Source organism: Schistocerca americana, chromosome 3 (assembly GCF_021461395.2).
Source record: "Schistocerca americana isolate TAMUIC-IGC-003095 chromosome 3, iqSchAmer2.1, whole genome shotgun sequence".
NCBI classification, from domain to species: Eukaryota; Metazoa; Arthropoda; class Insecta; order Orthoptera; family Acrididae; genus Schistocerca; species Schistocerca americana.
This window is the reverse complement of record NC_060121.1, coordinates 822129073-822142777: the sequence shown is the minus strand read 5'-3', so window position 1 is coordinate 822142777 and position 13705 is coordinate 822129073.

Sequence of the window (13705 nt, the reverse complement as noted above, 5' to 3'; positions counted from 1 at the left end):
TATCATTAGATTTTACTTCCACAATACTTGCCCTAAGTAAATGCTATCATTATTAAACTATATGGCAGAGCTACTTGTTTTCGGGAAATATAACGGTTGCACTGCTCTCACGCTTCATCTGTTCGCAGCACCAACGTAACAATGTCATACAGGTTAATATTACAAGGCCAGATCGCTCAGTCACCCAGGCTGTCTACAATCACTGAAATGGTGACATTCATGGGAATCATTTTAGTCTCGTCTCTCCAGAGACGCTCCACCGATGTGGTCGCACCTATGGTAAAGGTACGTGTATCGTTGAGGTACACAATTCACTCTGCTGCCTCAAAACCCATGCGTGTTGTGGTTGTGGGTATGTGCGGAGGTGTCACAATTAATAGCTACACATAAGAAAATTCATTTAATGATTGGTTCGGGTAAACTTACTGATTACTGCGTACGAATAGGTTTTCATTTTCAAACATGAATCTTGTTATTAGCAAACAAATTTTCAACAGAAGATTGAATAATATTGTTGTAGATTTCTCTATGATTTTAATAAGTAACAACGTATATGAACATAGACGAATTTTTGTGCTAAAATATTGAGTATATCTACTTCGTTCTGGGTAAATGCTGGGAGAAAATAATTACAATCCATTGACTAATTGAAAGGTTTTCTGAACATATGATACTTCATACCAGTCAGTGATAACACCAGTAGTAATAGGGTCACCATTAAAAGTACTGTTTGCACTGCTAGAAGAACAGGCTTTTAGCGGAACATGTACTTACCATCATTAAAATGTCTCTTGCCAGTGATTTAAAAGATAGTGGTGCTCAAGCGACAGTGAACACAGCACAATTATATCGCGACGATATATACTACGTTAACTGAATGTCCCTCATAATATTGTGTCCACATGTTTGCGGCAGTTAATTCTGAGTACTTACGTTACCGACACAACGGGATCGTCTTCGTGTTGTTGTTGTTGTGGTCTTCAGTCCTGAGACTGGTTTGATGCAGCTCTCCATGCTACTCTATCCAGTGCAAGCATTTTCATCTCCCAGTACCTACTGCAACCTACATCCTTCTGAATCTGCTTAGTGTACTCATCTCTTGGTCTCCCTCTACGATTTTTACCCTCCACGCTGCCCTCCAATACTAAATTGGTGATCCCTTGATGCCTCAGAACATGTCCTACCAACCGGTCCCTTCTTCTGGTCAAGATGTGCCACAAACTTCTCTTCTCCCCAATCCTATTCAATACTTCCTCATTAGTTATGTGATCTACCCATCTAATCTTCAGCATTCTTCTGTAGCACCACATTTCGAAAGCTTCTATTCTCTTCTTGTCCAAACTATTTATCGTCCATGTTTGACTTCCATACATGGCTACACTCCGTACGAATACTTTCAGAAATGACTTCCTGACACTTAAATCAATACTGGATGTTAACAAATATCTCTTCTTCAGAAACGCTTTCCTTGCCATTGCCAGCCTACATATTATATCCTCTCTACTTCGACCATCATCAGTTATTTTGCTCCCCAAATAGCAAAACTCCTTTACTACTTTAAGTGCCTCGTTTCCTAATCTAATTCCCTCAGCATCACCCGACTTAATTAGACTACATTCCATTATCCTCGTTTTGCTTTTGTTGATGTTCATCTTATATCCTCCTATCAAGACACTGTCCATTCCATTCAACTGCTCTTCCAAGTCCTTTGCTGTCTCTGACAGAATTACAATTTCATCGGCGAACCTCAAAGTTTTTATTTCTTCTCCATGAATTTTAATACCTACTCCGAATTTTTCTTTTGTTTCCTTTACTGCTTGCTCAATATACAGATTGAACAACATCGGGGAGAGGCTACAACCCTGTCTTACTCCCTTCCCAACCACTGCTTCCCTTTCATGTCCCTCGACTCTTATAACTGCCATCTGGTTTCTGTACAAATTGTAAATAGCCTTTCGCTCCCTGTATTTTACCCCTGCCACCTTTAGAATTTGAAAGAGAGTATTCCAGTCAACATTGTCAAAAGCTTTCTCTAAGTCTACAAATGCTAGAAACGTAAGTTTGCCTTTCCTTAATCTTTCTTCTAAGATAAGTCGTAAGGTTAGTATTGCCTCACGTGTTCCAGTGTTTCTACGGAATCCAAACTGTTCTTCCCCGAGGTTGGCTTCTACTAGTTTTTCCATTCGTCTGTAAAGAATTCGTGTTAGTATTTTGCAGCTGTGACTTATTAAACTGATAGTTCGGTAATTTTCACTTTTGTCAACACCTGCTTTCTTTGGGATTGGAATTATTATATTCTTCTTGAAGTCTGAGGGTATTTCGCCTGTTTCATACATCTTGCTCACCAGATGGTAGAGTTTTGTCAGGACTGGCTCTCCCAAGGTCGTCAGTAGTTCCAATGGAATGTTGTCTACTCCGGGGGCCTTGTTTCGACTCAGGTCTTTCAGTGCTCTGTCAAACTCTTCACGCAGTATCATATCTCCCATTTCATCTTCATCTACATCCTCTTCCATTTCCATAATATTGTCCTCAAGTACATCGCCCTTGTATAGACCCTCTATATACTCCTTCCACCTTTCTGCTTTCCCTTCTTTGCTAAGAACTGGGTTTCCATCTGAGCTCTTGATATTCATACAAGTCGTTCTCTTATCTCCAAAGGTCTCTTTAATTTTCCTGTAGGCAGTATCTATCTTACCCCTAGTGAGATAGGCCTCTACATCCTTACATTTGTCCTCTAGCCATCGCTGCTTAGCCATTTTGCACTTCCTGTCGATCTCATTTTTGAGACGTTTGTATTCCTTTTTGCTTGCTTCATTTACTGCGTTTTTGTATTTTCTCCTTTCATCAATTAAATTCAATATTTCTTCTGTTACCCAAAGATTTCTACTAGCCCTCGTCTTTTTACCTACTTGATCCTCTGCTGCCTTCGCTACTTCGTCCCTCAAAGCTACCCATTCTTCTTCTACTGTATTTCTTTCCCCCACTTCTGTCAATTGTTCCCTTATGCTCTCCCTGAAACTCTGTGCAACCTCTGGTTCTTTCAGTTTATCCAGGTACCATCTCCTTAAATTCCCACCTTTTTGCAGTTTCTTCAGTTTTAATCTACAGGTCATAACCAATAGATTGTGGTCAGAGTCCACATCTGCCCCTGGAAATGTCTTACAATTTAAAACCTGGTTGCTAGATCTCTGTCTTACCATTATATAATCTATCTGATACCTATTAGTATCTCCAGGGTTCTTCCATGTATACAACCTTCTTTCATGATTCTTAAACCAAGTGTTAGTTCTTCGTATATTCATCAAAAGTAATATCAGTGTTGGCATATCTGCTCGCTGCGCCAGTAATCAGCACTCACATGCTGATGTCATTACTTGTTTGCCGATTCTGACTTCTACGAAAATTTATTTGGTTAAAGGTAATACGCACTGGGTGGTGGAAACGCTTCTGATAGTGATTTTAAAATCATTAAATGGTAATTTTAAACATGACTGCCGGTCTTAAGAATTACGTTTGTGCGTCGTATACTGGTGGCTGGGCAGCTTGGTGGCTTCTACTCAAGCACATTAAGTAAATTTGAGTGACAGAATATATTAGCAAACTGTCAGTCTTGTAATTGTTTTCAGTTTTGTCAACGCTTTGTGTAAGTATAGTCCGTCCGTTGCAGCTACCGCTTGACAGTGACATGATAGCCGCAGTTGGCCAACAGTGGAAAATAATAATTACAGTCCGCCGGAAATAATGTCGCTTCATAAATTTTCTACGACTCTGGTATACTAGAAATCGGCGATAAATCAGGAATCAAATAAATAAGTCCAAACAACGTAAACAAATGTTCAAAAGTCTTTAGAAAATTAATGAACTTTCTTCAGAGAATGGTATTCAAAATAATGAAAGGAAACTAATTTTACAACATACTTTGACATCTTAGCTATTTTCCTACGTAATTTCCGTTCAAATTTGAACTCTCGTCGCAGCTGCCCACAAGCTTCACTGTGTCTGCTGGACACTTGACTATTGCCAAGTTGTCTCGCCACTCGTTATCTTCACCACTCCTTTCACCGTCATTCTCAGACACATTTCTGCTCAAAGAACCCTACAATTTGGAGAAAAATATGGTAGTCACTTGGGGCAAAGTCCAGCTATAAGGCGGATGTTCAGAACCTTCCCATTTAAACTGCCTAAGCAAGCTCTTCGTCAAAGTAATAGAACACATGAAGAGCCCAAATGCCGCTGGTTAAGAATCCACGCAGTTTTGAACCGCGTACCATAATTGGTGTAGTGTTTGGCAATGGGCCTCTTCTCTCGCCATAAAGTTATTGGGAAAAACACACTATAGATCATAGAAAAATGTGGCCTTAATGTTTTTGGTGCACGGAGTTTGTTCGGCCTCTTTTGATTTTCCTAGGGGATAGTCACTTATGCTAGTCCATTGACTATCGGTTTGTTTCTGGATTTCTTTGCGAAACTCAGGTCTAATAACCAGTAGCAATATGGTTCAAAAAGTCCTCAGAATCCTGGTGTGGAGACATAGAAGAGTCTCTGCAGCTCCAGCTCGTCCTTTTTTGTAATCATCTGTTAAAAGTCGAAGAAACCTCCTGGTAGACCGTCTTCTCTAGTCCAAATCACCACTTACAATCCGATAAAGAACTATTAATGAAATTTCAAAACTGCATAACAGAAGCCTATCTCTGGTATAACATCATTCACTGAGCTCGTCGGTAATGACAGAATGTCGGCGTGGTCATTATTAATCTATAACAAGGCTTCCCAAGCCTCTCTTTTGACGGAAAACTTCGAGAATCCTGTTACTTTGACGGAACACCTTGATTATTCTGTAGGTCAATAAAATTTAGGAAATAAAGAAATCACAGAGCACCATTTCCGAAAAGAAGCTTCATTGATCTACGTCATAGTCCACAAGCCAAATAATGGAAAGTGGCGGAGGGTACTTTTGGCATCACTAGTTGATCCCTCCAATCTTTTTCCACTCACGTGGGAAGAATGATTGTCTGTAAGCCTTTGTACTGGCTCTAATTTCTCGAATTTTCTCCTCGTGGTCAATACGCGAGATGTTTGTGGGGGGAGATAATATGTTGTCCGCCTCCTGAAAAGTGCTGTCCCGAAATTTCAATAGTAAATCTCTCTTTGATGCACAACACCTCTCTTGTAACGGCTGCCAGTGTGTTTAGCATCTCGGTAACGCTCTCTCTCCAGCTAAACTATCCCGTCACGAAACGCGCAGCTCTTCGTTGGATCTTCTCTATCTCCTCTATCAGTCCTACTTGATGGTCATCCCAGATAGATTAACAATACCCAAGAATCGGGCGAACAAGCGCTTTATAAACCACTTCTTTCGTGGATGAGTTACATTTCCTTAAGATTCTTCCGACGAATCTCAGTCTGGTGTCTGCTTTTCCCAGTATCTGTTTTATGTGGTCATTCCACCTAAGGTCACTCTGGATAGTTACTCCTAGATATTTTACGGCAGACGCTGTCTCCAGCTGTTTGTCTTCAATAGTGTAGCTGTACAGTAGTGGCTTTCTTTTCCTATGTATGCACAATGTGTTATGTTTATTTACGTTCAGGGTCAATTGCAAGAGCCTGCACCATTCATCAAATCTCTACAAGTCGTTCTGCAAATTCTTATTATTTCTCGGGCTTCTACTCTGGTACAGACAACGGCATCATCTGCGAATAGCCTTAAAGAGCATCCAACGCTTTCTACTAGATCATTTATATGTATTGTAAATAGCAACGGTCCTATCACGGCTCCCTGTGGTACTCTGCATATTACATTTACATCTGTCTAATGAGTTCCGTTAAGAGCGACGTGCTGAGTTCTGTCTGCAAGAAAGTCTTGAATCCAATCGTCAGTCTGATCCGATCTCCGTAAGCTCGTACTTTTTTCTCATTAAACGGCGGGCCGGTATCAAATGACTTAGCGAGATCAAGTAACACGGCATAAACCTGGGCGCCTTTGTCCACTGCGCTGTAGATCTCACTGAGGAACAGAGCGAGCTGAGTTTCGCAGGATCTCAGTTTGTGGAATCCATGTTGATTCTTATAGAGTAGATGTTCATGTTCCAAAAACGTCTAATTCTTGAGCATAAAACATGTTCCATAATTCTACAACAGATTGACGTCAACGACATAGGTCTATAATTGTGTCAATCCGTCTTACGACCCTTCTTAGAAAAGGGAATGACCTGTGCTCTTTTCCAGGTTTCAATAAAATTTGGAGATCTGTCTAAATTTTGATAGGTTGTTTTCCTTCTTTTTTCAAACACTTCAAAATTGCGTAAATAAAGGGTAAACGACTGGTCGTGCTCAATATCAGCGTCATACTGGTGTCAACGGTTAGGCAGTGTATGACGCGGCCACGGCTATTGAGGGAGAATTGGGCAGTTCGACAGATCAAAACGTTTTGTACTATTGCAGTGTCCCTCGCAATTGTAATAAATCAGTTAGTTTCACTTTTTACCTTGCTTTTGTCCTATAAGATATGTTGAATAAGCCCCAGAGGGATATCAGAGACTCATCCAAAAGCTGAAGTAAGCTCGACATAGCCGTTATTGGCTATGAATTTTGTATGGTTGTGAGTTTCGGCAATATAAGGCATTTTCATCGCGGCGACGCGCAGCGCCCGTTGTTTCGGAGGCAAAATTTAAGGCGACGAACTGATAGCGCATTACGAACTTATTCACGCCATTCTCTGAGGGCAGCCCAATAATGAAGGTGATTCCAGGACCCGGCCTGCTGAAGTTGCGCGACCGATGATAAAAGCCCAATTTGGCGCCGACAGGCAAGCTGAAGTTCCCACGAGAGCGGAAAGTTGCGGGTTCTTTTTATCACTCCAGCGCGTTCCAGCGACGATCTCGATAAGGCGTATCAGCGCACACCGCTGGCTGCTCGGCTATAATACTCTTTATGGCACTAGCCGCCACGCCTCTGAAATTACGTCCCCACTGCCCCTGTAGACCACCTCTCACGCCTCTTTTATCCTTTGATACCTGTGCTCTATCTAACTTAAATAGGGTATTTCCATTTAAACGTCTCCATTAAGGGTTTGCGATTAAATACCCTTTCCTCCCTTTTAGGTTGGTAGTTTCATATAGATTTTCTTTTCCTGAGTTTGTTGTTCATCTACACCTTCAGTAAACCATTAATATTTGGTTGATGCAATAATTTACCAACATCCGTATGTATTGTAGAAATTTATTTTATGAACTTCATATATACTACCAGTTTCGGCATTACATTGACGCCTCCTTCAGGCCCCACACGTCATAATCGTAAAATCGCTATACACGGAAGGTGCCGTATAACTGGATCCGTGAATCACACATGTTTACATGTGTGTCAAATCTTATGGAACTTAACATCTCAGGTCATCAGTGCCCTAGAACCTAGAACTACTTAAACCTAACTAACCTAAGGACATCACACACATCCATGCACGAAGCGGGATTCGAACCTGCAACCATAGAGGTCATGTGGTTCCAGACTGAAGCGCGTGGAACCGCTCGGCCACACCGGCTGGCCTAATTCCCACAACTGATGGAAAATACGTCATACTGAAATTGTTATCAAAGAGAACAGCACTCCTAAACAATGGGTCATAATGCAACACATGTAGTGGGACTGACAAAAATCATCGTATTAACACAAATACCGCAAAAACCGACCCAGAATATTGCATCAGGAGAGGGCAGTGGCAGTTAAAACTATGCCCTCCTCGTGGGGGGTCACGAACTAAGAGAAGCAGTCTTACCCTCCCCTTTAGCACCCATCATCCTTCCCTCTCCTCACCATAGGTAGGGACAGAGTCCTGTTCTATTTTGGAGCTGATGGGCCACATAGAGGTCCTTCTGGTGACGTTGATATACTGTCTCCAGTCTGCGGAAGTCAGTCACAAAAAATAGTTCAAATAGCTCTAAGAACTATGGGACTTATCATCTGAGGTCATCAGTGCCCTAGAACCTAGAACTACTTAAACCTAACTAACCTAAGGACATCACACACATCCATGCCCGAGGCAGGACTCGAACCTGCGACCGTAGCAGCAGCTCGGTTCCCGACTGAAGCGCCTAGAGCAGCTCGGCCACAAAGGCCGGCTAGTCAGTCACAAATAGACAAAAGACTGGATGCTTTATGCAGTCTGTTAAACGTATTTCTCGGAAAGAAGTGGCCACCTGAAACAACAACAGATTTCTGGAAAACTCTCCAGATCGCGTTTTCAAACGTCTGCTGCTTGGAAATCATAGAGATGCCACAGCCTCTGCCGACACACTGGGAGCAGAGTATTCAGTCAACTACATCATATCATCCTCCCATTGGGTATGAGCATGCATGGTTGCTGGCCGCACCTGGGGCGATATTTCTGGCATTGGCACTTCGCAAAAACAAAATGATGATGTGTGAAAATGATGATAAAATGTAGCCACACCGTAGCCGGAGCGCAACTGTTTCGAGGCAACCTCACACGCAGTAAGACCCCCCTCAACGCAGTTGTTTCAGTAATTCTTTTCTTCTGATAAATTTCTCATTGTTGACACAATAGACTACTTGTGCACTGATTCCACTCATATTGATCACTGCAAAAAATGTAAACGTGGGCCAACGGCGTACGTTTCTTGTAACATTGTACGAAGAGGTCAACTACTTATCTGTAGTGTCGACTCCACCATTGATGCTATTATAAAATGCTACACTCTATGGCTTTTGTTAATCTCTCGTGTCAGTATCTACTGAATTATCATCATGCAAACTTGATGCTAGCATCACACATTTCACTTTTCTAGGAACATAGGAAACTTGAGAACATCCTTTCTTGAAGCCAAAAAGTGAACTGTTGGCAGCCCTTCCTCTATTGGTAGCCCACTCCGGAGGAATCTCACACTTATTTTTCTACATAGTTTAAACAAAAAGAAGATTTTTCCTTCCTAACTCTTCTATCAAGCCAACACTAGTAAATCAGTTGTCTGCGGTCACATTTCGACCTGACTAATAAATAAGTCCAAATAGTCACAGAACAATATCAGAAGGTTTATTGCTTGGTGATATAATCTTTCTGGTAGCAACCCAGCGTATACTTGCAAATTATACGGGTAAAATACTTGGGAATCCACAAGAGCATATATCTTAACCCCATATTGGTTTGGTTTGCTAGGTATATATTGGCGAAAACTGCACCTTCCACGGAATCCTTCCTGTTTGTCATCTATTGCAACATTTTCTTTGAGGATTTAGGATCTCTGGCAGCTCTGTGTAAGTATAGAAAATATTTTCCGAATCGCTGTTATTTTGTTTAATCGTCTCCTTTCATCACGAGTTGCTCGACTGTTAAAACCTAGGACACCGCATTATGAATTTGAACTTCTTTATGTTCATTATGAGGCGAAATTTATCAATGCCATCCCCATCAGTTCCCCACAAATCCTCTAAGCTTTGTCTGTTTTTTTATTTACTCCCGCTATAAATAAGAAACCGATGAAGGCTTTCAATACAATAATGTCAATTTGATTTACGTCTCATTCACTCTGGAATGAAGCTTTGACACTCTTGAATACTGATCTTTACACAAAACTATAGTAGACATAATTTCGTCATCTATGAGGCCATTTCAGCAGTGCAAAGACGTTCTCGCTGTTTTTTCCACATCTATATCTCCAGGTGACTTCCGAATAATGTTGTGAGACCTGAATCGTACCCTCTGCGATGGTAGAACTATATTCCATTTTTCTCTTTGTCCCTCCCAATACAGTAATGGCCGTTTTCCTCAAGTACTTCGTCTTCATCTTCACTATTGTCTTCCTCTGTTTCTGAACCTTCTGGCCGGACTTCAACAACGTCATAACCATCTGTGCCCACTTCGTCTTCAAAATCCTCTTTAAATTCATTATTATACTCTTCTAATAGAATCTTTAGAATTTTTGAAACGTGATTTGGGTCGAGGCGTTTATGTGTCTTACTGTAGCCTGCCATCCTGAAGTATATCCCAAATAAAATCATAAAATTCCTACAAAAACGTAGTCGGGCGAGGTGTATCAATTTGATACTTAATATTCAGACAACTATAAAAGACGACTAAACCCTCCAAAAAGAATGTAAGTGCATTTTTCATTCTAAATTAGCTTTCTACTAATTACTAAGTACTGTTGATCATCAGAGAACTTACCTCTTGAAATGCAACGGGAACGGGTGCGATGTATCAAACTGAGCAATCAGCAAATATCTCGACAACAGAGCAGCCACGTTGATACTGAAGCACACAACAATGGAATGCGTTTGGAGAAGCAAAGCTACTAGCGAGAAGGCGCCAGTGTTGCCAATTGCTGACAAGTAATTTACAGCAGGAATGCTGCCAGAGCCATGATGATGCTACTGAAGACAGCAGTAAAACTGTAACATCTCCTTTGTCTACTAATTGTGGTGCTTACTTTGTCGTAAGAAGTTGCTGCCTCTTCCTGCGCATTTTCGTGCAGCAGGGTGTAGTTGACAACTCAATGTGTCAGCTACAGAAAATATTCGTGTTCGTTTCTTCCTCGATCTGTTTCTCTAGTGAGACGTAGCCGCATCTGTCAAAACCGCTACTACTACTAACAATAAGCAATACTGTCACTGGAAGTGTTATACAGGGTAGTTACGTTTCCAATTTAAAAGGTGAATAAAACCCTCAACTCCGTAAGAGAGACAGAATAACGGTCTCCTGAAATCGTTCTAGTGTGTTTATAATTAACTCGAGCAGCTGATATACAGTGACGATACCTTCCCAGGACACCAGACTAGTGTAGAAGGAAGTAGTTTTGTCGTTTTAAACTGTATCCCCGTAGTGATTGGGGTAGGAAACTTCGAGGGTGGTTGAATGTCTGATGTTGGGCAAATATACCCTGAATTGCAATGTTAACAGCTTTGCATTCCGAACAACTAACATTTCAGAAACCATATGGATTTAACAACATAGCATTTTTAGGTGCAGAACCGTGTAGCCATAGGAGTGTGTTCAGGCGTAGCGTCGTATAACGATCCTGCCATGGAGGCAGTTAAGTGGGAGATGTATCTCAGAGTTGGAGAGTGACAGATGGTGACGCGAGACTGGAAGCGCACATAGTTTATGTATCAGCCGATGGAGGACGGTATTGGATTTTAGTTTCGATTGTGCCCACTTGAGTGCACTAAAGTAATAGAACGTTATTCATAAACTGTTCTAGTATTTTCATTAAGTGTTTTTATGTATTTTTGTGCATGTAAAATGCTACAAATATGTTTTAGCAGTACGAGTGATGCGTGAGTGTGGTTTAAGTTTGATATGAAGATAATTTTTTAACGAATGATGTAGAAGGATTTAGTGTGGGAACATTTCGAAGAAGTATGGATATGGACAAAGTGGATATTTGTAGAATAGATTTGTAAAGTAAGTTTATGGTAAAGGGAAAGTTAATTCAGGTATAAATAACAATAGTAAATAACTTTATGCATAAGGAAAACTTCAGCATATTAGATAATTACGTAGGTAAAAAGTGCAGTGGTTAGGTTTACAATTTCGCGATTGGTTACTGATGAAAAGCGCGGACTGACGCGGGAGAGTGTTGTTTTGGTATTGGCTGTTGAGTAAATTGACCAATGGTAAAGCAATATTCTTCGCGCGCCTTTCTCTGCTGGTAGAGAAGACAGAGAGGAGACAGCACAGAAGACAGAAGGGAGAGTCGGAGCCTAGCCATGAAACAGTTCGTACATGTGTAGTAGTGGTTCCGATGGAAATGATAAGTTGCCGGATGTAGCAGTGTTTCATACATAAAAAGTGTTGTAAAGTGGCGGCATAATTATTCCGATGGGTGTGTAGAAATTTCGGAATTTGTAAGTGAGTTTTGTGACGAGATAAGACATATATTCCGCGTGGCGTATTGAGCAGGTCGGTGGCTAAAAACTGTGACTGCATTTGGTACCGACAGACTTAATATTTGGCGAGCATTATCGATCTAATACAAGTAGTATTTTTGTAGCTATTACGTTTTCGGGAAACGCAACACCATAAACATGCTAACCTGAGTGAAAGGGATTGCGAGTGACTGTGTTAAGACTAGCACTGGCTTGGTAATGATACTTGTTCACCTAAGTTTCAGAATATATTAATTTAGGACAAAATTGCCAAACTTCCATTTCATATGAAAACTTTCTCCCGAAACGTAAATTAGTGGCTTTAGTTGCAGCCTGGTTCACGTCGAAGTACAGTAGGTTTCACTCAGCTTTCCTACTGATGATCTGCTGACACAATGTTCTCAGGTAGGTGCAGGTCCGTCGTAAAGGGACGGAAAGAAGTGCGCCGCTGCAGTGTGTCTGTGCTCTATAGTCATTTCTCTCATGCTGGTACGTTCCTGGCACTGGCCCCAGATACTGGACTAATACTTAAGAATTGATAGCACAGTTGATTTACGTGAAATGGTTCAGATTCCATCAGTCTGGAGCTCCATCATGTATAAACCACACTTTCCTTCTTAACCCTCTTTCATGTCACCACGACACACTGCTGTCTACTATACATCGATAACGGGTGTTCCCCTCGTCGACATGCACGCATCTGATTTGATGGGCGCTGTTGGTAAGATTGGTGCATAACAGTCTCTGAAGAACGGCAGTTCCGGACACAGCTCGCTCTGCTCCTTCATGAGGTGTGGAATGTATTGGGTGCAGGACCCTCAAAACTCTGGTCAGTTGCAGCTTAAATTGGCGACCATGTAGCATGGGCGATTGGTTAAATATAATCTGGAGGCATCCGTCCATCGCCGACTTTATTCTACCAATGCGAGAATACTTTGTGACTCCCGTCCACAAAGGGCAAATGGCCGGTCGTAGTTGTAGATTCCGCACTATGATCGACGTGCTGGAAACATATAGATAGCATAATTGCACCTACACAGGACGCTTCGTGGTAAACTTTGGTGTATATGACTGAATGGACGTACTGTACATTCATCTATCTGGTTTTGCAATCTAAGATATAGCCCTTGCAAAGTCGTGGAAGCGTGATTTAGCTATGATACAGAAATTGGGAAGCATTCTGTTGTGACACTGACTGGCGTTTAATTTACGAAACAACTAGTGTACTTTGGCGTCTATGACCGAATGGACATATCGCACAGTCATCTATCTGCATTTGCAATCTAGTATATGGTACGTAGAAGTAGTTGAGGGGTGATTTAGCGATGATACAGAAATTGGGAAGCACTCTTCTGTCTCATTGGCTGACATTGAAGTTACACAACAACTCGTAAAATTTGTGAAACTGATTACTCAATCAACTGTGTTGCATATTACAGTACATCGTCCCATATCAACGGCGAATTTCTGATCCAATTGGTCCACTGATATGCTGTTGATTACCACACAATGGAGGCAGCCGTGGCAGAACATGTGATATCTGCTAATTGTCACTGTGGAGCAATGGACTCAATGCAGGGATCACAGTCGTTTGCAAGTGTTCCTCAATGCTGCAGATTTGTCCTACTTTCATATGCTGCGGTACCTTCCGCAAATCATTTTCATCAACTTGATAACTGTACATCTTTTTATTTCTAGTAACTAGTGTGTGTTATGAGAAGCACCTTCTGCTAATAGTTAGCTCTGGATCGGGAATCATGTTACATGACTGCCAAATGAGGAAACAATACTTTTGTGTACAAAACAGCAACGTACTCCAGAATTA